The 21,719-nt window shown below is 42.2% G+C and overlaps 1 protein-coding gene and 1 long non-coding RNA gene across 2 annotated transcripts in view; one reads left to right on the forward strand and one right to left on the reverse strand.

Moving 5' to 3' along the window:
• The window catches only part of LOC124057604 (nuclear receptor subfamily 6 group A member 1-A-like), an 80,815-nt gene that overhangs the window by 37,108 nt on the left and 21,988 nt on the right, over positions 1-21,719 (reverse strand). The window lies entirely within an intron of this gene.
• LOC124057606 lies at positions 6,400-20,205 on the forward strand. The gene is made up of 2 exons (XR_006843138.1): positions 6,400-6,903; positions 17,640-20,205. It is a non-coding gene; the product is annotated as an uncharacterized LOC124057606 (long non-coding RNA).

The raw sequence follows: 21,719 nt of genomic DNA on the forward strand, positions 1-21,719 counted from the left end.
TAAAAATACTCCAGCCAAGCTCTGTGGGAAAGCATCCCCAAAAACCAATGCAATATTTTACCAGGAGCATGTGGGCAGTATCTTAGAAAGAGTCTCTCACTGAAAAGCCAATTACCATGCTACTGACATTAGAGTCTTCCAGTCCTGCCACACAAGGTAGACTAACACACAAAATACAAAAAATGACGGAAACACAACTAGTAAAGAAATGGTTTCCCGTACCTGGACACAAGAAAGAGACAGAAACGTGAATGTGCAAATGGTGTAAAGAAAACAGAACAGCAGACACTGTGGCTGAGTGTAGAGGCTGGGGAACATGAGGGCACTTGGTCGGCATGTTGGTCACATATTTAATGAAATATCATCTATCACGCATCAGATGATAGGAACCTGTATTGCCTCTCATACAGTTTTCTGAAAAGCTTACTTTTGGTGGGCGGACATGATAAGAAGCTTAGGTTTGAAGAGAACTCTGTCAAAATAAATGCCACTCAAATGGTTATGGTTTTAATGGGATATATAGATCACAGTTACATGGATGGAAATTGATGAGATTAGCAGTAATCTTCTAAAGAGAAGTGCCAAACTACCACAACAAAGACAGCATTTGAAAAGCGTATTTGTGATTGGTGCTAATGTGTCATGGACACAAGATAAGGCAGTAGTTATGCTCATTTCTTACATTTAGGTGGCACAACAAGGCAGTTTCAGCTTCACGATGTCGGTTTCAGTTAGAGTTTGGAGATAAGTATTTGGAATACAAAGATGCAGTCCCTCCACATGGCTGTCAAAGCAGTACTTTATTTCTGAAGTATCTGTCATCAGTAGGCACCCATAAAAGACCCACAGGAAACCTATTAAGCATACACACCTGACCAGGAAATCAGCAGAAACACAAGCTGTGTTGCTGTGTGTTAATCCCTCACCCTGATAACAAAAAGGTTTACACACATTTTAAGAAATCGGACTACTCAAAAACCAACAATAACCACATTACTTAAGTGTATGCAAATGTAGCTTTTTCAGCAGTGCATGCACAGCAAACCGATGAGCTCACACCAATACTTAAATCTAGGAGCTGCTAGACACAGCCAATAAACCTTACACCAATTGCCATTTACAACCAAAGACAGAATTTATTTATTTATTTATTTTTTTTTTGTACAACCAGACTGCAATGTTCTTTGATGTCAAAGAGGAATAAGATAAAGTAGAGCAACTGTAAAAGCACCATGTGTCCCAGCATGTTGAGACACTTCCAGCCATTTTACACTGTTTGTGTTTGGTCTGAAGCTGCAACAGGATCTGAGGCCCAGACTGAGGATGTCACTCTCCAGCTGGATCTCCTGGGAAGTCCTCCCACCCTGCCCCTCTCCAACCTCAGAGACATCCTAAGAGTGGGGCACTGGGAGTGGTGGGGTCACTCCAGTGATGTTCATGCTCACCCTCATATTACCCTTCTGGCCCCATTCTGACACCCAATCCCTGAGAAGCCACAGCACTCTAAGTGAAGGTCAAAGAGCTGAGGAGGACACATGGAGACTGCCTGATCAAAGTCCGGCAGCAGCTTAGCTCTGCTCTGGAAGAACTGAGCCCTGCTAGAGTTATTTTCAACCCGACTCCATTTTAAAAAAAAATCCATTTTAACAGTAAATACAGCTTTCTCTTTCAGTGAGAACCCAAATTTTGCATCACCTGTTGATTAGACCTGGTTTTCATTCATTTCTACATTACATTACATTAAAATGTCTATGAGACAAAGGACTTAATGTAATCCAGCATCATTTGATGCAGGACTGAATTAAATGGTGCTGATTGGGAGAACAAATATGAAAAGAAAAATAAACACGAGTCCAATATTCACAGACCAATACCATTATCATGAAGTATAATCCGTTTTCCACATATTTTGACATATTTATCCAAGCTATCCAGTGCACCTTGTTTTTAGTGTCTGTGGCTTTTCCACAGCATAGTTAAGAATGACAGTGCTGAAATGAGGGGAAATATTTTTCATTTAGCAGGACTTTGTGAGTGTTTCATCTTATTGCTCAAATGACGGCTTTTAATGCTGCAGCATTCATAACCCGTGCCTCTTATCACAGCTCCCTCCAACACTTGATGGAATTTGCCATCACACAATGGTTGGAAAATACACTTCAAAGGCAAGACGCATCTAATCTCTTCCACTGTGCACATTGCAAATTTGCTGTGATAATAAGATCCTGCCTTCCCAAGCGTTCTTAGGGATCCGAACCAAGGATGAGAATTTCATCTCTCCCTTTCTGTTTCTTTCTATCTCGCTCTCTCTCACAGTATGGCACCGCACGAAGCGGGTGGGGGATGGTGCTGGTACTGTGTGTGTGTGTGTGTTTGGGGGGGGGGGGGCAGTTTGAGAGAATCTCTGCAACAGCAATACTGAATATCTGTGGAACCCATCCCATCCTTATGTAAAAGCCCCATTTTACAATTTTACTCTGTACACACACACACACACACACACAACATGAAAGACACAACTGACAGCACAGCACAGTGACCTAGTTTCTATGTGGCCCAGAAAGATCAAGCATGATTCCCTCAGAACTGCTATGGGCACAAAAACCTGGTTCAGTGCATTCAGTCAGGCCAGTGCACATCGGGGAGCAGCCAGTCTACCACAGAAAGCCGTCGCTGCTTTAACTACAGCTTGCAATGCAGAGACATACCGCTGAGATCCCAAAACAGCACCACATCCCCGCTAAAGTCAGAAGACAAGTGGAACTGCAGATGGGAAGGCAGGCAGGAAGTCCTGCAGGTAAAGTTGTGTGTTGTGTTTAGTCTGGCAGAGGGCAGGTTGAGGACAGACTTGTCATCAGAGGCACAGCTGCAGGACACGCAGCAACAACACACCCTCCGTCCCCCACTACCCAACTCCCAGCGTCCTACATTCACCATTCCAACCCTCCAGGTTGTCTGCACACATGGAGAAGGTTATGGATGGAGATGCTATCACTGAGAGGGCATTAGCACAACAAAGAGGTGTTTTAGAGAAAGGCCCGGCAGGATAATTAGCTGATCTCTTACCAAGATGCTGTATTCGATACAGGACAACATGCTAATGTGAAGACGTAGCGCTGTGTGTTAAGGGAGGAGATGCAATTTGAGCCATGGCCATACAAAAAATTAAAACTTTACCATGAAATTGTGGCTTTCATCAACTAACTGATCACCAGAACTTTTAATCTTTAAAGACATGTAATGTCCAATATCTATTAAATATATATATATGTACACAGTATATATTCAATAAAAGGCACATGTTTATGAAACATACTGAATTATTGTAGATTAGACAGATAGATTAAAGGAGCAGTTCACTCCAAAATCCAAAATACATATCAATTGTACAGATGTTTGCCTTCTATCTCAGCTAGCTAGTCTCTCATCCATAAGTAGATGCATGCTTCCTTCTGCACAGTAATACAGAGAGAAAACAGTTCCTACATGAAATTGTTGTAAAGTTTTTCAAAAGTATTCCAAACAATCTACATGGATAAAAAGCATGACAGGTAAGAGAAGAAATATCTATTTTTGATTTTGGAGTGTACTGTCCCTTTAAACAAGGCTAGAGGTTTTTGCATGAATGTCACAGACTCACCCCTGGACTGAACAGACAAAGATAAATAAGTCAATCTTATATCTGACTCAGTGAAAGATTTAATGCTTCTTTAAAGATCACTTGCTTGGAGAACAGGCATTATATTTCAGTATGGCAAAGTCAACATGTATACCTGCATACATACATACAGGTATAGTAAAAAGTAAAATATATGTATTTTGGAAAAAAATTCTGCATCATTTTATCATCACAGGTGACACCAGAAGCTTTGTCCAAATGCTGCACCACTTCCATGGTAGCAACACGCCTGCTTCTCGTAGCCTAACATCTCCAGCATAATGTCTGACAGACAGACTCGTCATTGACGTAAAATCTGTGTTTTGTGCTACGCTGTCCTAAAATAAACATAAGTCTGACTAAAAAAAAAAAGAAAATGGAGTTCAACTTTGTTGACAGCACTGAGCAGATCTGAATGGGCCTACATGTGGTGAGGGAAGTGGACTGCTGAAGTGACTGCCATCTTGACCCCCGTCGAGGTATCTGCTTTAATATCATCTCAGTCTAACTGAGAGGCAGTTGGTGAAGAGCAGTATTTTGTTAAGGCAAAACAAATGCCTTGTGTGGCAGCGCATTGCCAAGTACGAAGCGTCGCATGCTATCCAGGTCAGAGTGATTTAATCAGGTGTGAATGAAAGCACTTGGCGACGCTCCAGGCCTCGCTGTGCCGTCATCACTTTTTGTCTTGCAAAAGATGTGAGGACATCAATGTAAAAAGCCATAAACAGCAATACATCATGTTTTTGATAGAATGACTCAAAAAGAGGAAAAAAAAAATCACATGGTCACGCTAATACTAATACTGCTTAACTACTTGCCAAAAAAAAATAAATTTTGTCTTCATTGCTTCATTGTGAATGGATGCAATGAGCATTCATTCCCGTGTCAAATGACTCTGCCATAGTGATGGGTATTTATCAGCTCAGCTGACAGGCTGTGATGTAAACATGTCAGCCAGGTGGGAACATTAATTTTGACGCATTTCCAGCGCAATTCCATAACACACATTAGAATTGAGGTATTGAGATTCATAATCCAGCTCTTGTTCAGACAACACTTACCTTTTACTTAAATAAATGAATACTGATATAAATATTTTAGTTTAGGGGCGGCACGGTGGTGCAGTGGTTAGCACTGTCGCCTCACAGCAAGAGGGTTCCAGGTTGGAATCCCGGACTGGGCCCTTCTATGTGGAGTTTGCATGTTCTCCCTGTGCCTGCGTGGGTTTTCTCCGGGTACTCCGGCTTCCTCCCACAATACCAAAAACATGCACATTAGGCTGATACAACATTGTCCCTAGGTGTGCATGTGCAGTTGACTGGCGACCAGTCCAGGGTGTACCCCACTTCTCACCTGTAGTCAGCTGGGATAGGCTCCTGCCACCCTGATGGATACGTGGTATAGGAAATGGATGGATGGACATTTTAGTTAAGGTGAGATTTAGCTTTGTTTATTTTAGTCATTACGTCAAATCTTACCTGAGACTCTCTGTTGAAACATATTTCTTAAATAGAAGCTTGGAAAGCAGAAAATATTTTCTAGTCATTTATTTACCCCATTGTTAATGGTGAGTTTGATAACAGTGTTTCATCTAGGACGGAGCTGCAGCAACAGAGGTGAAGCATGCAGGCCAGCACCTGTGTTTGCATAGGTGTGCTCTTAGACTTGAGCACTTGAAGGACAAACTGTAACCAATTTAAACCACAGCGGCAAGACAAGAAAGATCTCAACCCCCTCAGGATCAATTCGTCTCCGTCCTTACCCTCTGTCAAATTTCCATCACGTAAACCCAAGCTAGCATGTGTCTACACGTCATAGACATCAGCCCAAGGATTGGTACATCATGTCACAATCATATGGAAACACTACTGTCAGCTACATTTACATGTACAGGTATGGCAGTGGCATCACTTACTGATCCTTAGCACTTTCATTTCAGTCTACAGCTGAAACCTTTGCTACATTTGAGGTTCAGACAATTGTATAAATAATAAATTACATAATTATATAAAGGATATTACTACACGGGCTCACAAACTCTAAAATGATGAAGTGAAATGACTACATTTTTTATTTACTTTACATACAGAGTGTCCCAATGTTTTTGCAATCAGGGTCGTAATTTACACATTTGAGAATGTGAAGGGGAAGGAGAGTTTTGCCTTTTTGCTTTTTATTCAGTTCAGAAAATTAGTTCAGATTCATTTCAGTATTTTCCAAAAATCATATGGATGAATTTTAAGACCTGAAACAATTAGTACTCAACATAAGAGGACTACTGATTAAAAAATATATATATATATAAGTCATTTATTTTCTTTCAAAATAAACCATAAATTCAGTGGTTTTAGCTGCTCAAACATATTCAGTAATCATCTTGAAGCATCTTAATATCTCCATACTGTCCAGCCACAGAAGTTAAAACTGCAATAAAGGCACAAAACTCTCAGAATGTTTTTTTCCCTGAGCAGTGTCATCCAAACTCCACCCAGAGCGGCAGCCATTCAACAGAGAAGTCTTCCACTTTCAATGGTCTGAGTGCAGACCAATCACAGCACCCCCTGCCCCCACTCAGCTCTCAAGCCTTCAGCCAATCACAACAGCTCTCATTCCACACATGACTCTATGTGCTGCTGTCCATCAACTGCCTCATATATAGTGCATGCAAGAAAATGTGGAGCAGTTCAATAACTTGCGTCAGAGCCAGGCTCCTTTGTGTGTGTGTGTGAGAGAGTGAGTGAGAGAGAGAGAGAGAGAGAGATGGGGGGGGGGTGCATGCATGTGAGAATGCGTATGCTTGTTTACCTATGTAGAAGCACGGAAGGAGAGAGCGACACAGACAGACAGAGAGCGAGGGAGGGCGAGACAGAGAAAGAGAAGAGATTTGTAAGCCACTTGTATTTGCAAACTACTGGCTGAGGTCCCACTAGAGCCTGGAAGATCAGAGTGAAAGACATGCGTGTCAGGAGTGTGTATCCGCCAGTGTGTGTGTGGGGAGAGAGAGAGAGAGAGAGAGAGAGAGAGAGAGAGAGAGAGAGAGAGAGAGAGCCTAGGAGAGACAGAGAGACAGGCAGACAGACAGAGAAAGGAGCCCATTCAACACATTTCAGCAGCAACTTTTCAGCCTGTCTACATGAGGCTTATCCACAAATATGGAAGATTTTTGCTCTCTTGTGTTTGATTTTTTCTTTTCTACCATCAAGTCACCACAGATTCATGCCGCCGAACTTTTGGCCACACTTTAGGTGAGTATTTGAGCTGCTTGTCCTTCCCAGTCAGAGTGTTTTCATTTCTAACGTCCCTGAACACTTGCCGTTACTACATTACCACTCATTCTGATCTTGTTTTAGTCTAAAGCATAAGATGCAACTACATTCAAATTTTCGCAACTGTGTCTAGAAATGTAAACACATAAAAGTTAGCTTTAATTTTTACTTTTAGACAGTGCAAAGTATGTTTTTGTTTGTTCATCATATGTACGAGAGTGTTGGGCTTGGTACAGTTTGTCTTAAAATGTGTATGTGTGTGTGTGTGTGTATGTGTGAAACCAGACAGTGGCTCTGTGTGTGGGAGAGTTTTGAAAAGGATGTATGTGTGAGAGAGAGAGAGAGAGACAGAGAGAGAGTGTGTGTGTGTGTGTTTGCCGGACAAAGTGTGGCAAGTGTGAAAAGTGTGTGTGTGTGTGAGTCTTTTTCTGTTTTTTTTTCTTTTTTTTTGTTTTTTTTTTTTCTAAAGCTTGCTCTGTGGGAATGCGGACTGTGGTAGCCAGTAGCAATGTTTGACTGGGAGGAACTGAGCCAGACAGCAGACAAAAGCGAGCAGGGCCGTCCAGACAGGGCAGGTCAGCCATTAGAGGCTGCAGCGGAGGGACAGGTCAGCCAGCTGCTGCTCCGCTCTGCGAGGGGAGGGGATACCCCGCCTTTAGCGTTACGGTGAGGGTTAAAGTTGCGGTCAGGGTTAGGGGTGACCACGCTTCACTTCATGATCGCATCTCAAAGTGCTCACCTTGCACCTCACCTTCTCCAACTTTGAGAAACCCACCATGACTTGGAGGTCAAAAATCATCAGCTCGAACGAGCTAAAAATAATTTTCTTTGCATCATCATGAGAATCTTCCAGTTTCCGTTTGTGTAGAAATCACACTCGATGTTTTTTTGGAAAGCGCCAACAATTCCGAATCTAAAAATTCCAAAAACTGACTTTAATGACTTGTAAGAGTAAGCAAAAACTATTACAGTGAAGGGAAGAAATTGCAGCAAAGGAAGTGTAAATGAACAAGGCGGTTAAATATAGACAGCAACAAAAGAGGAAGAATAGGACAGACTGTAATTTTCACAGAGGTTGTTTTTTTCTATTCCCTTTTTCGCTGGATTTCCCCACCGGCTTGCGTGGGGGTCGCTGGGTTTGGAATGTATTTAGTGACAGGAAATACTGGCTGTCCCTATATTTTTTTTTTTTTTTTTTTTTGTCCCACTGTGATTTTGTCCAAAGCTCTTAATCCATCGCAAAAAGCTGAGCGACTGAAGGAATAGCAACTACCTAGAAAAACATCGCCCTGGATCACAGATGTACATCACGGCTGCTGCTGTAGTCAACCAAAAAAACCAAAAAAAGATTCACAGACAAAGGCACACCAGCACCAACAAACAACACACACGCATAAATAAGTCTAAATGATATCTGAGAACTGGTGATGATGACAAAGAAGCGTCTCTCTGATGCTACGCACAGCTAGCTGCTACAAGAGCCGAAAAACAAATGTCGTCACTTTAGGTCAGAAACAAAACAACAAAAAACGACGGCCCTGGCGGGGGGGGGGGGCTGAAACACATTAATAAAACAAACCTCGTGGTGTATACATGTAGCACATCTGAGGCTCTCAGACTGAGAGCAGAGTACGAGTCATTCTCTGAAATGCCTGTGCATGTAGAGTCTTGTTACCCTGATACACATCTCAGCCTTCATCACCAGCAGTGGCAGGCAACCGAAGTCATACACTCTGTAACCCCAATCAACAGAGCTTTTCAGTGAAGCCGTCACTGAAACACACACTTCTGAACTATGCACTTTAGCCAACATGCAGCCTCTAATACAAGAGAGCCGTGTCATCAAATGAGAAAAAAAAAGAAATACTCCATCCTTAGAAAAGCACAAACTTTGCTGATTGTTGAAGAATTACATGTAGTCAAAGATGTTTATTGACAAAATGATAACATCTGGACTCTGTCACGTAGAATTTGAGAGAGAGATATTTTTTTTTTGGTCCCATAAATGGCTATGCAGTATTTTGGGAACCTTTGTGGTTTTGTTAAGTCCAGTATCACTTGTTGATCAGCTAATAACATGTGTCAGTTCAGAGAAGGCAGCAGTTGTGTAAGTGGCTCCTGTGACCTTCCATCTCAGCCTGGCCTGAACTGGACTTTGGTCCTAGGCTTGGAGCTCTATAAGGCTCTCTGCACCCCTTGTTCTCTCCCAGGCCTGTGTGTACCTGGATTTGAATAGAAACCAGACAGCGATGCCCCCCTCCTCCTCCGTCACCACTCCCGCATGGGACAATGAGGATTTGTTAGTGCTCAGCCGTGAGCCTGTTGACACAAAGCGTATAGCCTCCCAGTCCCCGGCCCTGGAGTGTAGCAAGCTGAAGCTCAGGCGGGCAGGACACCAGCAGGGGGGCCTCTGCTGGGGGGTTGGGGGAGTGGGGGCAGTTTGCAGGGGTGGGATTAGCAGACAAGAGCTCTGGGTTGGGGGATGGGGGCCTGAAATGAACAGGAAATTACTGCCTTTGATGAGGCAGAGGCAGATTCGCGCAGGCTGAACTCCTCGGGGCCTCTTCCCCGGCCATAAAAAAAACCTGTTTGAGCAGAAAATGTCAAAACACTTCAAGGCCCCCAAGTGTCACTTCCCTCTGGCTACGATGCAGTTGTAAAGTCCATACACAGGTGCTAAGCAAACACTCGCAAAAGTTGGCGCTCTTTTCTTCCTCCACCTCTGTGCTTGCTGTCCCCTCCCCAGCCTTTCCCTTCCCTTCCTCTTCCTCCCTCCAGATGCCAGTCCTTGACCATGTCATGGGAATCCTATTAAGTTCTGCGTCCATCCGACCCATTTTCACCCACTGAAAAATCACAGCTCAATCTATATCATACTGCAGGGAAACCACAGAGCCTAGCATTTATATTTAGCCTTCTGCATAAATATTTCAAAACCCACGAAGGTGTGACAAATATCATAAATACGCTGTTCATGACATCAAAGGAAGAGGAGCAGAGATGGAGAGATAAATGAAGTGTAAAATCTGGATTTCTCATGCTTTCAATGAATTGTGATTTGTCTTGGTTAAGTACACAAAAAAAAAAAATCAGCGGGGCCTTTAGCCATGTTTGACTGAAACAGCAGGAGCAGGGGGGGTACTGTGCTAGTTTCTTTTTACAAGGTTGCTCCCTACCTCCATCACAATTAAATAATGATTCAACGTCTTACAAGGGAACTGCATTCTTTCCACCGTAAACCACTACATTTGAATCCCTTAAATGTCTTCGTGCCGTCCGTGTGTTCGCGTTCCTGAGCGTGAGAGGAGATGGTAATGTGCGTTCAGTGAATATCAGGGTCGATTAGAGAGTCTCGTCTGGCCGGGCTACAGCAGATTAGACAGGCGGAGCAGATACAGGCCGCGGGCTGGTCGTCTGGCGCTCTGACCCACATTGCTCTGATGTGCACGTCACTTCCCATTACACTGACAATTGGATGCCACATCAGCTGAGCATGCCGTGATCTGCATACCATCCCCACGGGCGAGGCCTCGCTCCCTGTAACCTCATGCTGTCATACACCAACCTTGGCCAGGAAGTGTTGGATGAGTCACAGTGAGGCATCACCATCACAGCTCTCTGACCTAACTGTGTGGGTGGCAGATTTGGCAAGCACATAGAATGTTGACCTTGATGCTAGTATACTAATATCTATGCTTCAGTATGTCGAGTAAAGAAAGCGAAAGCTTGAGACAACGCATCCTCTGCCATTTGTTTTTAGCCAAAAGCAACATGTAACCAAATTAATATCATGGCGCTGCATTAAGGGCTGTCGAGGACAAATCGACAAGATCAACAGCTTAAAATTTTGTCAGAAACATTTGTCACTGCAATGATTCGGACAGGGTTTTAAAATCAGCTGGTTGTTTATCTTTGTCATCTCTCTGAGAGTGAAGTACCAGTTTGTCAAGTAGTCAAAGCTGGATAGGTTTCTTTTCAGCTCCAATTCTTAACCTTATTCTTTACCACTCCACATGTCCCTGCCCTTTGCAGGTGACGCTGAATGGGAGTTAAAGCTTTTGCTGAAAGTGCAGAACGTTTACAAAACCTAATATTGAATTTGATCTCTCAGTCTGACATTTCAACAAGTACTTGAACCAAAAATACATGTACCCAGGCAGGCCGTCATCGGCGCGCCTGTGCATTCATACTTAGGTATATAGAGTGTAAGAGGCCTCGGTGGCGGTTCTGCAGCTGGCTGACAGAGACAGGTCTGTTTGCAGGCTGCCTGAAAGATAATTGGCAGCTATGAAGTGAAAAGCGGGCTCAGCAACAGATAAGGGCCGTGTGGAAAGCTCCGTAATCATCACGGATTAGCAAATGATAAATCATGGGTTCACACAAGTATGCTGTCACTGCTGGAAGAGCCAGAGAGTGAGGTAGAAGAGAATGGATGAGGAGAGATATGGGAAGAGTGGGATAGAGAGGATGTGAGAGGGAAAGAAGAAAATGAACAGTATGGGAAGATGTGGATGTTTTTGCTGTAATTCAACAGAAAAACACAATAATACCATCGAGCAGGTCAGCAGGAGAGGCAGGCTGAGAGGGGGGAAATGAAAAGAGAGGAGAAATTAAAAGCTCTGCCAACACTCCGGCTAATACAATCTTCTGCCTGTCAGATTACCTTCTTTAATCCAGAAAGGTTTAACGCCTCTTAGAAATCTGAAAGGAGACATGAATTCAGCAGAGATTTTCTTCTGCTAGAGAGGAGGAAGGTGCCGGGGAGGAGGGTTAATTCTCTGAGCAACTCTGCAAAGCACTGGCCTCAACAACTCTGCTGCACAGTCGTCAAAACTGCTGTGCAGAGGATCAGCCAATTCAAAATGGCACAATGTTGAGCTCAAACATCCCAGACTTATACCACAGTGTTCACTGAGAGTTGTGCATTTATACAAACATCATACATTAACTCTGTGTGTTTTATCCACGGTGAAGTGAACAGTTGCCTGTCTTTTATGAATACAGTGGGACAAAAAGATAAGCTTAACTTTGGCTTAGGCGGAGCTGATCAGGTCAACAGAGCACAAAGCATGGTGCAGCGCATTAAGGACACAGCGTCCCTGCTGGTGCAACACAGCGACACGGCCCCCTGCTGGGACCACGCGCAATGCTTGGTAATATTTGTCAAGCCAAAAAAAAAAGGGGGGGGGTAATGTGGTTTAATAGGAATAAAATGATACTACAGACAAAACAGAGAGAGATGATAATACCATTGCTCAGTCTAGTCCATGTAGGAAGGCAATAACAATCTCTGACTTTAACTGGAGATAAAAATTAGGGACAGTGTGTTAGTAAGGTACGATGGTTAATCACACAAGAAAAATTCAAGGAAAATATTATGTGTGTATTTTGTACATTACGAATCAACCTCTTTTGTCTCTTGGGTTTTAGAGCACCTCTACTTTCACGCTAAAACCACTTGTTTCATTTATTATTATCAGCGACATTATTGAGATCGACCTGATCAGTTCGACTGTAAAATGGCACAGGCAGCATCTGGTCAAAAATAAAGGTCTATCAGTATCCAGGTCATTCCCGTGCTGGTCCACCCTGCTGCCTCCTGATAACAGACATGTGAAATAAGAGCTGCTGCTTGTGACTTTCATTCCTCTGCTTCCCTGCTCCATGCTATTTCTAAATCTCTTGGTGCGCAGCTTCCCTGCTTTGTGGGTGGGGTGGGTGCACGAGACAGAGGGTGTTTTAAGATGATGATGATCATGGTGATGGCCCGGTTCCCCGCTCCCTGCTGTTTCTTAGCATAGTTCGAGCACAGGGCAGATGAGGAAAATGTTGATCCCTGTGCTCGCCGAAGATCCCACCACTGCACTGCGTCAACTCGACAGATTAAAAATGTGGATTATGCGCCACAAGTCAGCGTTGTATAACCTTTTGTTTGGGTTTCCTTGAAGATAGATTTGTTTGTATTTGGCAAAATATTTCCGTGGTGCTTTAATGTCTCAATTAAGGTGCTGAGATTCAAACAGACCGAGTTCCTGAATAACGAAATATGGATTTTGGGTGTGAGCTTTGACAATGCCAGCGTTCAAAAGGGGCCGCGAGTCTGACCTGGGGATAAAGTCTGTTGAAGATAAAAAGTGGCAGCAGGCTCCAGAGAAATGTCACGGTTAAATCCAGAAGACAACCACAAAGGGTTCTCTCATCCCGCTTTGTTAGAGATCCTCAAAAATGCTGCAAAAAGAGCCCGGGATACATATTCATCAGCCTCAATGCTCTTGACTGAAACGAGCCGACAAAGCTTTGGAGAAGAGAGAGGAGTGTGACATACAGTGCAGTTCTCTCGGGCATGCTGTGGGAGTGGATAAGTCAACTAGAGCCAGACTGACGTGACATGATCAAGTGCATCAACGCTAGGTTCAAAGGTGCACAGCACAGAGAGAAAAGACAGCGATAGAGAGAAAAACAGGGCAGACAGACAGGCATGTCAATCAGCGCAGTAAAAGATGAACCGAGGCGAAGATGTTGGGAAGGTAAGTCATAAGCAGTTAGGCCGCTATGTTCAAGAATACTGTATGTCATTGTTAAGACAGAGTCACTGGTTTATGCAGAAAAAGGAGCTTGGAGCAGAGACAGAAGCCAGTTGATCACAGTTAAGGTTGCAAATGAAACCCCTGAAGCCTTGGCAGGATGATCCCTGGCACGTGGAGGCAGAGTGTTTCTGGAAAGGCTTGGCGCTCCGCCTGAAGGAATCCTTGTGCTGGAGCAGGGCCGGCTTGGACACTGCAGCTTGCTCCCAGCGTTCAGCCAGTACGGCTTTTCAGTGGTCACAAATCGTTTTACGCAGCCCAGGATCCAAAGCCATCAAACTATGCTGGACTAAAACATTCTGTAAATATTTTGTTGCTTTTTCCACACAGCGGATTTATTTATTTTGGGGCATTTTGGACCAATACTTTGTTTTTTTAAAGATCATAAGGGGATTCCAACTAGGGAGCCTAGCAAATTATGAATGTCATCTTCTTTTTCAAAACCATGATTATTATCAAATAACAGTAAAACATGTAAAAAAAAAAAAAAGATAAGAATCTTCTACTCATGGCACTTCCCGCTGAAACTAAAGAGATCATTATTACTCGATTAAAACTAATCATAGCACAATACAACCTATTCATTTATACTACAAGTAAACATAACAGTATCAAAATTCTTCACTGGAATCGAACCAGTCAAGACCTTCCAATATACAGCTTAAGCAGTTTTGGTCAATTCTAAACATGGAAGTAAGCAAATTACATCATAATTCAGGTGACTATAGTGCTTGCATTATCATAAATCTTATTCTTTTCTATTTATCTAAAACTAATTTATTATGGATTTCCACATTTTATAACAGCACTTTGATGCCATAGGGCTTTCACTTTGTAAAAAGTGACAACAAATGCAGTGGTGTGACAGCTAAATATGATACCGTGTGAACCCGCTGCACTACTGAATCTCATTATAAACTTCTTGATTTGAGTAGATATTAAAATGTCAAATGTGACTTTAAGCCTATTTTGTGACTGACACAGCAATTCAGGCATATTTGTTGAATTTGATTGAGTTTTCCCACCAAGAGGATCACACGTGCATGAGTGATTTTAGTGATTTAATGTCTACTTGCACTTCTATTAGGAGCTGTTGCACAGTGCCAGTGGGTTGTAAAATAATTGTTAAGAGGCATGATGGAACGAGAAAGTGTGTAAGAGCAAATGCTGGCAGCCTTCGAGCCTGAGTATTTTTTGAACAGACATCTGAGCTATGCTTAAATTGTCAGGTTAACTATAAATACAGCTAACCTGACAGTGAGTAAAACATGTGTACTGTCATCAGTTTGACTCATTAGTCAGCACCAATCTAACAATTGGTATTGGCGGAACGTGGTGCCAGTGGTGGCCAAGGGCTGTACAGCTTCCATCAGACAGCTTCTCAAATGGAATCACTGACTCTGAGGGAAAATTATAGCCAAAACACAAAAACCGCTCCCTCCTAGTTTGTTGAGTTCCCGATTTGTCTATTGATTGCCATGAGTTGGTATTTATTACTTTGACTTTAATGTTTAATTCAACAGTTATCTGGGGTGTGATAAAAGCTGATTAATCTGCTATTATATCAACCTCTGAAAATTTTCTAGTACGAGCATTAAGCATTAAATAAGTTCAGAATTTCAAATGGCAGCAATTGATGCTACATATTTCCTGATCACATATTATCTTACATCATACTCAATGCTTTGTCACAGCTTGTAAGACTCCGTGAAATTAATGCAATGTGAAAAGAAAAGTTAAAGAAATACGCTTTCCGACGCAAATAGTTGGGACAGAAATCCATAAGGTGTTTGTATGCTGCAACACATGCAAAACATGCTACGCGCTGCATAGCAAATTTTAATGGGGGCGCTGGCATAATTGAATATTGGTGGGTATGTTTCCCGTAGTGTATTACTGCCCTGACATACATTCACTTTAAGATCCAGGGAATCTCAGATTAGTTCCTGACTCAACATTTTTAGTTCTTTCAAAAGCTTATCCAAACTAACCTTAAGTCTAAAAGAGAGAAATTGTGTAACGTGATTTTTATTCATGGTGGACAAACTATATCCCCTTGGGATTATAGTCAGAGAATAGATTCCCACACGGACCACATCATCATATTTTAGTCAGTGTTAAGGTCCTTGAAGTTTCACAAGACATAATTCTATTCAAAGAAAAACCACGGCACCATGGTTACATTGATAACTCTGCATGTGACGATTTACTTTTTAGCCATGTCCAATCTTACCCCTGACCTTAAGTCCACCTTTTCATACATGAAACAGGTTAAATGCTCTGTCCAATCCATGCAGTCCTAACATAAATAGCATGTGTGATCCACTGACTTTAAGAATGTGAGCTCATTTTGCAAATTTTTTTTTTGCATCTGTGTCGTGTTGGCCTTGTTTCCACCAGCGCAGAGTCCTGGCTTCAGACCAGCCAGCTATGCAGGCAACACGACAGAGTACACTGTGTGCTTCTCATTGTCCAACCCCTGGAATGTGCTGACGACGCAGGGTTCACACTGGTTCAGTCACACTGTTGCACTCTTCACTCCGGCCCTGTCAGGCTCTCATGCTCACCCAGCTATTTTTACACATGCTATACTTTTGCAAGTTTGTCAGTTATGCAAAGCTTCTGGGGATGACGCCAGCAGTAGTATTATCAAGAACCCCGATGCAGGAAGTATGGCCACGCCTCAAACCGATGAATAAGTCAGCGCGTGTGTAGTCAGTCAAGTTACACACATTTCCCATAAGTTCTCCCAAGTGCAGGGAAAACGGAAATGAAGTCAGTTTTGTTTTTTTTTTTGTTTTTGTTTTTGTTTTTTTGTTTAAAGGAGGGGAAAAGATGGAGAGATATTTGCGAATCAAAAAAGTCTCTGTCTGTCTTGGGCTTGTGGCCAAATAGTACAAGTGCCAAGGAGGGAAGCCACTGAAGCCTGAGCCAGAGGGACTAAAAAAAAAAAAAAAAAAAGAAAAACAACTATTATTTCCCACCTTGTCTGTAAATGTAGACACAGGGGAAAAAAAAACAACTTTTGAAAATTTCCTTTTTGAAAAGAAATGGAACCAAAGGGGGGTATCTAGCTGTTAAGAGCTTCTTAGAAATAATAAAAAAGAAATGGGTAAAAAAAAAACAATACCTGCTTTACAAGGCCATACAGATGAAAGAAATCACTGCTGTCCAAAAATTAGCTGTTCCCAATTATCATCTATTTACTAAAAAAATCCTTTATCCAACATCACGCCGGTTATTTTAATTCAAGGTGTAAATAATTTTCGAGGTGAATTCATCTTGACCTGACTATGGGGCTTTTGTTTGGGTGTAAGCACCAGACAGGAACAATGATGGAAATGAAAATAATTCATGGAACACATGAAACCGAGTGTTGTTTGTTTCAGTACAACATTGTGGTAATAATGACGCCTCCTCCATGGTCAGTGAACTGTGCAAGAGAAAGTGAATTGTGCCTCCCTCTTCCATAAGTATTCATTTATTATGCAGAAAGCCGGAGAGTGTGGCTTCTTTCTGAAAGCTTGTGCTGAACACACTCTCAAATCTGCAGATCCAATTCTCTCATTTTCCATATGAATGATCTAACAGAACACGAATCCTGTAGAAGTGCAGCAAATCTCTCTACAATGAGTTGCATCAGATATTCACCACCTCCCTAACAGGTTTCAGTACCTCTTCAAATGAAAATAAAAAAAAAATCAACCTACATAAAGTGCCAAAATTCACTGTGAAAAGAGGATGCAGAACAAACAAATGTTCTAAATTTCTTCCTCTGTGCTGAGGGAAGCAGGCAAAACGGGGGAGAGAAAGACAGAAAAGGAGAGACAGACAGAGAGGAGGGCATTAATAAAACATGACTGCATGATTTTCCAACCTCAAAGAGACGAACACAGGAAGGCGCGCTCCCAGAGCAGTAGCTGAGGTTCAGCGCAGGGTGAAGGGAACAGTAATCTCTAACTAGCTCAACACTGCAGTGCACTAGTTTGAGCTGTGGGGAACAGCGGCGTTCTGTGATCACACTTGTGCCAATTCGCTGCCTTCCACAAGCCTGACTGACATCGTCTTCTGTCCTTTCATTTATGCCAATTCTGATTCTTTTCCCTTGTTTTGTTGTTGTTCCTGCTGCAGGCTGATGGTAAAAGAAGCACAGGCTCAACTGGAGACAGATGAGAGTTTTGTTGGTAGTTTTGAAGAAGGTGATGATCGTGACAACCATAATGGCATTCACCACGTCTGCAGGGCTATTTAGGGAAACCAAAACGTTTGCATCACCGCCTCTCCTCGCTCCTGCCGGCTTCTCATCATCATCACTTGAACCTCCTCGACATGGGTGGCAACACATGTCGGCATGGAGCTGCTTCGCACAGGCCAAGAGAAACAAGGCAACACACACACAGATACACACACAGAATTGTGATACTCACGACACAAAACTATTTCTAGCTTGTCTTTTCGGGATGGTGACTGGAATTATAAAGTTAGCATTTTACGTTGTTCGAACCATCTGTGGACAGCTGATATAGTAGGTTTACAAAAATTAAAATATATATGTTTGGATTTGAATTTCAAATATATGTGTGGGTTGGGTGGGAACCAAAAAGGAAAGGGACAGGCGATCGTTTCTGTGATTTTCCACTTGTCTGAGTCAAACTGCAGCGACAAAGACTGGCTGAAGATGAATGAAAATAAACAGGGTAGTTTAATTTTTGGTACTTGTATAGTACATGCTGATTTTCTCTGACAAGTCAAATAGCTGCTATCAATCAAACCAACCAATGGCGAGACACACAGTCCTTCCTGGTGCCTACGGTGAACATTCAACGCTGTCGGTGAGTTTGAACTCTAACCAAAACCATCGACCGTTGACTGTACCCTGAGGGACGCCAAAGCGCACATGCACATGATCTTCTGGAATCCATATATTATGAGGTATTTCGGTTTTGCCGTCATCCAGAGCAAAATGCAGAACTACAGTCTGTGGGTGGACTACGAATCAAACCCGTGACCTTGATTTAGCTGACACCACATCAGCTGTGACGCTGGAGGTGCTCACTCTTAAGGCTGCAATAAACATTCATTGCTGTCGGTGGGTTTACATGAGAATAACTCACTGATCAATGAATGCAGACTGCGGTTCAAACTCCTCAATAACCAGTCGGCCATGGGGTGGGACAAGAGCCACCCACATGTACCCAGAGGTAAAGCAAAGTTTTCCATGGACTGTGTGTAATGCACCGATGTACAGGATATCTTAGTACGGACGTTGTTTTTATTATTTTATTTTATTTTTTAATGTAGCCTGTTTCGAAGATGTTTTAACACTTGACACATCCAACTTTCACAAGTCCCCACTGCAGGACTAATAAAGGCCTATCTTATCTTATCTTAATATGATACCGAGCAACTTGAGCTGGCTAGGGAGCCAAACAATCTCAACATCTAATGATAATATCAAGGAAGAAAAAGGAAAAGCCAAACAACCTTCACTGGACCAGACAGTGGTCGACAAAGTACAGCCAACAACAACCCCATCCTCTTCAGCAATACCGCTAGGACAATAACATTCAATAATGACGTCAACATTTCTTCAATCAGTAGTAAACGCTGAGTCACTGGGTGTAATCCTGTATGGATGGTCAAAATGAGACTGAATAGTTGAGAGCAGCCCATTTAGCCCAGCGATTGCAGTTTACAGGTTTTGCAGCTGGTAAGACAGAAGACAATAAAACAATGCATTTGGCGATTTGATTTGATTTGGGCTTGGCTGGCTGGTTGTTTAGCTATATCGGGGATGCCCTTTGTTGAAACCACTGACGTATATAAAGATGGAAGATATGTCTCCACTTTCTCTCACAGTACAAGAGAGAAAATATCCTGGATACAAGGACTGCCATCTTGCACTGATGTCATTTAGCTCCAGGGTCTGTGCAGTAGTTATCAGACAGTTGAACCATGGTATCAAGTTCTCACCAATAGTGAGCAGATCTCAATTGTCAATCATGATATTTCACTCCCATTATGTATATGTACCAAATGAGTAATTAAATAATGAACCACCTAAAATGACAAAAAACATCTTTGCAAAAAATGTATTTGATATGTACTTTGAGTTTTTAGTTTGGTCCATGTCCCATCTCCTAACACGAAGGGGAGTTGACCTATTGGATCCAGCCACCAGGAGGTGATCAAAATGATTTGGCTTCCCTTTAAGGGAGCTGTCGTGTCATCCATCTTTATATACAGTCAATGGTACATATTCAACATATTCAACTTTTCATTAAGCGGATGTGATCAAAGGTTGACATTCATCCATCTATCCATGATCCATTTTCTACACTGCTTATCCAGTTAGAGTTGCGAGGGGACTGGAGCGTATCCCAGCTGACAACGGGTACACCCTGGACTGGTCGCCACTCAATCAAAAGGGCCGACACACAAAGACAGACACACACACACACACTCAGGGACAATGTAGAATAGCCAACAAACCTAACCAATGTTTTTGGGATTGTGGGAGGAACCCCGAGTACCCAGAAGAAATCCCCACAGGCACAGGGAGAACATGCAAACAGCGCACAAAAGGGCCCAGACCCAGATTCGACCTGGAACCATCTTGCTGTCAGGTGACAGTGCTAACCACTGCACCACTGTGCTGCCTCAAAGGTTGACATGATGGAATAAATGTTTGAAATGATGAGTTTGTTGTTATTCATGAATGATTATCATTATTGACATGTTAGTACTTAGCATTAACAAATGAGAGTAATAACCACTGTAGACTGTTTTTTCTGGTCTAGGATTAAATGAAAGAGCAAAACCAATGACAAGATTATAAATCTTGGTTACACATTTCTTAAACTGCTGTACTGTCCAACTGGATATAATACTGTATATACAAAAACTTGCCACTGGGCCTAAAAACCTTTCTGGGGGAAACCCTGGATATTATAAAGCAGCTGATTCAAGAGTGTTTTATTTAATGCTGGCCTGCAAGTCCTCTATGCTGAGGACTGAAGCTTTTGGTTTCACTGACATTCATTTTATTTCCATGTTGTGTCGACTGTGGCCTCAATTTTTCGCTGACAGTCTTATCCAAAGCACTCAGTTAGGGAGTCCAGCATTTTGCCTAAAGCAGGCTTCCCACCATGACCCAGATGTTAAATTCCATGACTTCGCTCTCATTTTCCATGATCAAATCTGACAGTTTCCATGACCTCAAAATTCTATTCTTATTTATTAACGTTGTCGACGTTCGAGTCCACATGGGTTGAAATTCAGCTGCAACAAATGTGTGAAACAAGCTGGAAAATCGTGTCGGCTGCGTTCCAATTAGCTACTGTTCATCCCCTGACCTTAAGTACAGTACCTCTCCAAACTCCATGATATTCCAGGAATTCTGAGGCCAGAGGGAATCCTGTCAAGGGCTGTTTAAAAGACAGGCATCTGTGGGAGTTGTACCTGGGTCTTTAGTAATTACAGGACAGTCACCCAACTGTATTTAAAATGCGAAACAGAAGTGAAATGGAGAAACACACCGAATTCCTGCACAATTCAAACTCACTAAAATACGTCCTTTTAAAAAGAAACAATCTAAAACTATCTGTGCCCACTATTCTTGAAAAGTTAATCAGCCTCGCAAACCCCATTTCAGCATGTAATTGGAGAAGATATAGACATATGGAAATAATCTTGCAGTAATTGCCCAGTAAGGTTATATTAACATGCTGGGAAATTTTTGGATCTGCTCTAGCTGGAAAATGCCAGTTTTTTTCCTGTATTTGCAGCAGTAAAGTGTCGGAGGGAACAATGAGAGGCAGCCCACTCTTCTTGCCTTTCAACTGTCTTAATAGAGAACAAACTAACACTATTTCCTTACACACAGACATAGACACACACACACACACACAGTGATAGTCTTAAAGGCAGAAAGTGTAAAATAAGTCAAATATAACTAATGTGTATTATAAAAACATTACTTTGATATAATCTTTCAGTGTAAAATACTGTCAAAGTACATTGCTAATGCAAAATAACTGAAGGCAAAGGGTAAAACCGATGTATTAAGGCAGACGTTTAAATGATCACTTTTTTAAAGCATATTCTTATCGGTTATCTCTCATTCAGCATTTCTATCAAAATGGTACTGTTGTAAAAACCTCTACAATTTTATAAAATGAAGCATCTTAGATCGATACATTCTAGATTTTT

The sequence above is a fragment of the Scatophagus argus genome, chromosome 4 (genome assembly GCF_020382885.2).
Source record: "Scatophagus argus isolate fScaArg1 chromosome 4, fScaArg1.pri, whole genome shotgun sequence".
NCBI classification, from domain to species: Eukaryota; Metazoa; Chordata; class Actinopteri; family Scatophagidae; genus Scatophagus; species Scatophagus argus.